This window comes from Echinops telfairi, unplaced genomic scaffold (assembly GCF_000313985.2).
Source record: "Echinops telfairi isolate 266 unplaced genomic scaffold, ASM31398v2 ScPeMD7_23;HRSCAF=83, whole genome shotgun sequence".
NCBI classification, from domain to species: Eukaryota; Metazoa; Chordata; class Mammalia; order Afrosoricida; family Tenrecidae; genus Echinops; species Echinops telfairi.
In genome coordinates this window covers 6,400,643-6,407,524 of record NW_022103920.1, presented here as the reverse complement: position 1 = coordinate 6,407,524, position 6,882 = coordinate 6,400,643, and the positions used below count along the sequence as shown (strand labels likewise).

Below are 6,882 nucleotides of genomic sequence, written 5' to 3'. Positions count from 1 at the left end.
CAGATCAGGTGCAATTCCCACACTGTGTCACTGGTGTTGTCCCCCGCAGGGCCATGGGTCAGGAGCTCACTGTTTTTAAAAAGCTTTGTTCGCTCCCTGTTTTCATCCACTGTGACGCCCTTTACAGGCATAGAGAGTGCTCCTAAAGTGCCCGCGGGGTGGGGGTTGGGAGGCAGCTCAGCCCAGCCTGGAGGTTCGCAGAGTTACTCCTCTAAGCTGCCCAGACCCATGAGTGATCCTTAGATCCTGGCAACAAGGAGATCCTCACCCCTGTCCCCAGCCACGAGGGGCCCCCTCCCAGGAGGAGTCCCCAGCCTCCAGTCAACCACCACCAAGTTATTACTGAGCTGGGGCGGTGGGTCGGCGTGATGTCCAGTGAGCAAGAATAGTTGGCCAAGCACACTGATCTGCATTGCTATAGTGGCGCACACACAGTACTGATGACACATTAGAAGCCGCAATGCAGGCGGGCTGCAAATGCTAAGGTCAGCAGTTTGAAACCACCAGCTGCTCCACAGCAGAAAGACGAAGCTTTCTGTTCCCACACAGATTTGCAGTCTCAGAAACCCAGGGGTGCAGTTCTACTCTGTCCTAAGTGATAGTGAGTTGGGGGGGGTGTGTGTTTGTTTGTAACCTGTGGGCACTCTAGAAGGCAGCTGTGAGGTGAGGTGTGCCCTTTCTACCTCACCTCACCTCACCTCACCTCACGGCTACCCTGATCGGTGGTAACCACTTCCTCATTCTGCTTTGTGCATGCAAACCTCAGCACTGCCCAGAGGCAAGTCCTGGTTTCTGAACATGATATAAATGGACTGAGAGCGAGAGCACCCAGGTGGCACAGTGGTTACAAATTAAGCTGCCATCCTTAAGGTCAGCAATTGGGAACCACCAGCAGCAGCTCCACAGGAGAAAGGCAGGGCTTTCTACTCGTGTGAAGAGCCCCGCGAAAGAAGATAGATAGATAGATAGATAGATAGATAGATAGATAGATAGATAGATAGATAGATGATAGATAGATGATAGATTAGATAGATAGATAGATAGATGATAGAGAGATAGATGATAGATAGATAATAGATAGATAGATAGATAGATAGATAGATAGATAGATAGATAGATAGATAGATAGATAGATATAATAGATAGATGATAAGTAGATACATAAATAAAATTGTCGGGGACCTCACAGGGGTAGCTCTGTGCTCACTATCCCATAGGGCCATGCTGACTCAATATTGTCTCTTCACACACGACAGTGAGAATAAGATTTGTCCAGGTTGCACATTCATGTTGGCCAACTTCCCCGGCCTTGTGTCTGCATTTCCTCTCACAGAGGAGGAACTTCAGGCGCACCCTACCCCCGCCTGGGCCTGCACAGGAGAACTGAGCTCTGCTGAATTTTCAAGACTGACCTTTCAGAGCCTTCGCCAGGCCTTTCTTCTGAGTGCCTTTAGGTGGCTTCAAACCACCAACCTTTCAGTCCATAGCCAAATACATACCTGTGCCACCCCACCCCCACCTCTGCCCTGCTAACCCTCTCAATTCCTCGGAAGAGTCTCTTGTCCTAGGGTGACCATGGGGGGGAGGCGGGGGAGACGAGTGGGGAGTGGCCTTGAGAAGCACCTGGGCCTTCCACATTTCGCTCTCTGCTTCTAGCTGTTCCTCTAGGTCAGGGACAGAGGCAGCTTTTCTTTGGCTGGCAAGCATTACCAGAAGGAAGGAAACACTTGATGTCTAACCTCATTGGTTTTACTTCCTGCCTGCAGCACGTAGCTTCGTGGTGGGTCTCTCTCTGACTCCCTGGTAGGGGAGAGATGGCCCCAGGTCTCCAGGTGCCAACACTGGGCACTGTTTTGTTTTCTTGCTCTGCCTACAAACACCCACCCACACATACTCACTGCCATTGAGGCAATGCCAACTCAGCAACTCACAGGGTAGAACTGCCCTGTGGTTTCCAAGGTTGAGCTCTCTGGAAGTAGAAAGGGTCGCTTTTCTTCCTCGGAGCCACTGGTGGTTTCGAACTGCTGACCTATCAGTTAGCAACCCTGTGTTAGGCTGGGTGGACTAGAGGAATAAATTTAGGGAGACTCATATATGTGTAAGAAAGAGCTTTATATCAAAGAGCAATTGTACATTAAGAAAACATCCACACACAAAAAAAGAAAACATCCCAGTCCAGTCCAGATCAAGTCCATAAGTCCAATATTACCCCATATGTCGATACAAGTCCATAAATTCCTCTTTAGATTCACGCAGCCATGCAATGACATCAAATGCAGGAAGAACACAGGCCAGTGGGTGGAGAGTCTTGTGGATGCAGTGGTGGTGGAAGCATCTCAGCATTGGCGTGGGTCTCCACATGGCTCCTCCAGCTCCAGGGCTCTGCTTCTATCAGCGTAGCTCCATGTGGCTTGTCAACAGGAATGTCTCACAGGAAGTGTGTATCTGGCCTGCATGCAGTGAGCTATTTATCTCTTTTGCACCTCCAAATGAGGTCATGAGCTGCAACCTGATTGACAGGTTAGCCTCCACCCCTTCACCCGTAATAGTCTCAAATTGACCCCAGCTGATGTAACTACCACAACCCCGGTGCCTGAAAACTGCTGTGGACATGGACCTCCAGGTACAGTGCCCACGTGGGGACCTTGTGAAGCAATGACAGAGGGTGATCTGGGTCCAGGAGCCCGTGCGCCCTCTCTGTAGGGCTGCTCCACTTCTTGGACCCCTCCATCCCCCCCCCATTGGGAAGAGAGTCTGCATCACCGCCCAATCCAGACGGACAGGCGTCTGTCCTGCTCACCCAAACCATTCAATAGCTTTTCTGCGTGAGCTCCATTCTGTCTAAACTCGGGCGTGCCGGGCAGCTGGAACACACAGTGCCATTTAAATATTTTATCAGCCTGGACGGTTCTGGCTGGTTTGTTTTTCCAGAGAGCTGCTTGGCCACCTGCATGTGATGGCCACATGGTGGAGAAAACCCGGCGTGTGTGACAGGGGCCGAGGAGCCCCCAGCGTTGGACTCTGCTAGAGAAAATGCTGTGGGTGGGCTCTCGCCTCTACACTCAACTCAGCGTCCCTGGGCTGAGAACTGCCTCCCCTGGAATCCTTGCCTACACTCCACCTCTCCTCAGGATCACCCCTTTTCTCAGTGGCTCCCTCAAATGAGTTGTTCAAACCCACCAAACAATTCAGCGCCTCAGGACCGAGACCTCAAGATCCTCCTGCAAATGGTTACTCCCTCCAGGCCACCCCCAAGGCCAGCCCAGCAGGAGAGGGGAGAAGAGCCAGGTGTGGCTCAGGTAACTGCTGGATGCCTTCCCGAGGGGGTGTTTGTGTGCAATCCTGGGCCCAGGGGACACTTGTGGCTCAGAGCCTGGGGCCAGCAGCTCATCTGGCATTTAGTGTCCCAGGCAGCTCTGGGCTCAGCGGGGAGCGGGCGGGGCTGGGGGTGGGGGTGCTGGCAGATGGGAGGGCTGGCACTTTCCTTCCACTTCCTCCAGCAGCCCGGCTGCCACCTGGGGAAGAACTACAGTTCCCACCACACTGTGAGGCCAGAGAAGAAGGGGCGCCCGGGAGTTGAAACGGGAAGCTCGGAGCCAAGGAACGTTACCTGGTGGCAAAGGTGAGGCAGCCAACAAGTCAGCCGCAGGTGAGTCAGGAAAGTGCCCGCTGGAGGGTGGGTGATGCAGCAGCGGCGTCTCCAGGGTTTCTCGGCACCAGCCGCTCACTGTGGGCTGAGTTAGGGGAGCTTCGGTGGAAGCCCCGCTTCCGACTGGGGGCAGGGGTGGCTTGGACAAGACTTGAGCTCCCGGACAAAGATGAAGACACCGGAAGTGGAATGGCTTTCAGTCGCTGAGGAGAAACCAGGTGGGGGAAGTGGCTGGCCCTGCAGCCCTGTCACACATCTGCCTCAGGACTTGGCCATCTGTGAGTTCAGACGCCCCCCGAGCAGAGCCGCAGTGGCCGGGAGAGAGAACCCACTCGATGGCCACCAATGTGCCTGGGTTTGCCTGTTGAACGTCTTTCGGAGTTCAGAGCACCCACGAGAGGGGGTGGGATCCCTCCTCCTCCCCCTCACCTACAGCTGGGGGCATGTGTACATCTTACTTTGTTCTGGGCTACAGACTTGCTCTTTCCTGAGATTGCAGAGAAAAATCAAAGAGTAAAACTGGGGATCAAGGAGGGGCAGGTCAAAGGGCAGGAGCCATTTGCAGCACATCACGTATAGCCACCGCATGTGGTAAGGTTTCATGTCTTTTTATGAGATGTTTAACGATGGCAAGGCCATCACACAGTATCACAGGAAGACACTGAAGGTGTCATCGCCCCCATGCCCCCCCTCCTGTACCAGAGCATACGGGAGGGAGAAATTGAGCTGTAAATCGCTCGAATGTAATGTTCCTTAAATTATATGAAGACAAAACCAAATTGCACTGTAAAACCTTTCCACAGTAAATTGCCATATTCGCTGAGTGGAAGCTTTTTAGATTTTTTATCTCCTTTCCCTTTAATTATTACTTCATGCTCAAACAGCATTGCGATTCACAAATACCACTTACCACCAACTACAAAAGCGAGTGATGAAGAAATTGAAGAATCCTACCAACGACTTCAGTCAGAAATTGATCAACTATGCAATCAAGGTGCATTGATACTTAGTGGCGATTGGAATGCAAAAGTTAGAAACAAAGAAGAAGGAACAGTAGTTGGAAAATACGGATTTGGTGATAGAAATGGAAAGAATACACAGAGTAACTGTACAAAAAAGAACTAGTAAAAGCCCGCCATTTTGGGAGGTAGCGCATGAGCAAGAACCAATGGTGCTGAAGGAAGAAGTTCAAGCTGGACTGAATGCATCAGCCAAAAACAAGGCTCTGGGAATTGAAGGAGTACCCACTGAAACGCTGTACTGGAAGCACGCAGTTGTCTCTGCCAGGAAGTTTGGCAGACAGCTACCTGGCCAACTGACTGGAAGAGATCCATATTTGTACCCATTCCAAAGAAAGGTGACCCAACAGGATGCTCAAACTGTCGAACAATATCACTGACGTAGCACACAAGTAAAATGTTGCTGAAGACCATCCAGCAACAGTTGCAGCAGCACATGGTCAGGGAGCTGCAGAGGGTTAGGCGGGATTCAGAAGAGGATGTGGATTAAGGGATATCATTGCTGATGTCAGATGCATCTTGGTTCAGAACAGAGACTGCCAGAAAGATGTGCACTTGCTCATTGACCAAAGGCACTAGCTGTGTGGACCCAGAGCACTTCACTGTGCTCACGCAGAACTTGTACCTGGACCAAGAGGCAGTGATGAGAGGGGCACGAGGGCATACTGCCTGGTTTACAATCAGGAAAGGTGTGCGTCAGGGTTGTAGCCTCTCGCCATACCAGTCCCTAGAGAAGGACACCATGCTTGGTAGAGTGGAGGGGCAGCGAAGAAGAGGAAGGCCCTCAACAAGACGGATGGACAGACACAGTGGCCGCATCGATGGGCTCAGGAGCACTTGTGAGGATGGCGCAGGACCAGTGGTGTTTCATGATGCTGTGTGGGGGGTTGCTATTGGTCAGAGCCGACTCAAAGGGACCGAACAACAACAAACCAGAAAGTTTGATGAAATCAGTTTCTATAAAAACAGCAGCACTAACTCCTAGCCTGAGTATAAAGCCGCGGGTCTGGAAGCGTCCCTCATTGGGTAACAATGACAGCTCTGATGCGAGCACATTTCTAATCAACAACCAAAAAGCTCACTGCCACCAAGTCTCTTCCAACAGAGTAGACTGCCCCTGTGGGTTTCCCAAGCTAAAAACCTTCCCAGGAGCAGCGAGCGTCATCTTTCTCCTGTGGTCCTACTGGTGGGTTCAAACTCTTGACCTGGTCGTTGGAGCACAACGTGTAACCCACTCCCAAAACCAGCCCCGGTGCCACCGAGTCGATGCTGACTCAGAGCACTCTACAGAACAGGGTAGAACTGCCTCTGTGGATTGCCGAGCCTGTCACCCTTTCTAGGAATAGAAAGTCCCACCTTTCTCCCAAAGAGCGGCTGGTGGTGCGGAACTGTAGATCTTGCAGTTATACACCACCGCAAATAGCATGGCACTGTAGCCTTGCTGCAGCTGTAAGAAATGTCTTTATTGTTGTCACTCATTGCGGGGATATTTTGGTTTGCAATGAGAAAGGTGACACAGAAATTTTACAGACAGTCACTGTAGTGTCACCTGCCTGACAGGGTTACCCAGACACAGAGACACGGGGTGGGGCAGCCCGCCTGCGGTGCAGCTATAGTGCATGGTGGCTTTTCCTCGGGAGGTAGTGAGCTCCTTGGGCTCAGGTCTCCAGGAGCAGGGATGGTGCAGACAGGGAACAAGCTCGTCGGCTAACCAGGAGGCTGGAGTTTAGCGGCCACCCAGAAGCCCCTCAGAAGAAAGGCTTGGCAATCCACTTCCGAAAAAAACAGCCATTGAAGACCCTCTAACTCACCTTGGGCGCCAGGGCTGGGCTCCAGGTCTACTGTCTGGAAGTAGACAGACCCGGGCCTCCTGCACGGAAGATGAGAGTCTAATGCAGAACACCGGGGCCATTCATAGGGCCCGTCGGAAGGAAGTCCAGCCCACCCTGGACAGCGGGGGCTTGGGTCTGGCAGCTGCCCTGTGCCAACCTTTGGCACTGCTGGGTCAGCGCTGGTCAGCTAACTGCCTGCTTTGGGGGGAGGTGGGGCACCCTGCTGCCATGATGACTGCCAGCTTGGGGGCCACAGGCCGCAGCTCTGCCCTGTCCTGTGGGTCCTGTCCTGTGGCTCCCTATCCTGTGGGTCCTGTCCTGTGGGTCCTGTCCTGTGGCTCCCTGTCCTGTGGGTCCTGTCCTGTGGCTCCCTGTCCTGTGG

At 52.6% G+C, this 6,882-nt stretch overlaps 1 protein-coding gene across 1 annotated transcript in view; it reads right to left on the bottom strand.

Moving 5' to 3' along the window:
* The window catches only part of SLC37A3 (solute carrier family 37 member 3), a 64,638-nt gene that overhangs the window by 32,100 nt on the left and 25,656 nt on the right, over positions 1–6,882 (bottom strand). The window lies entirely within an intron of this gene.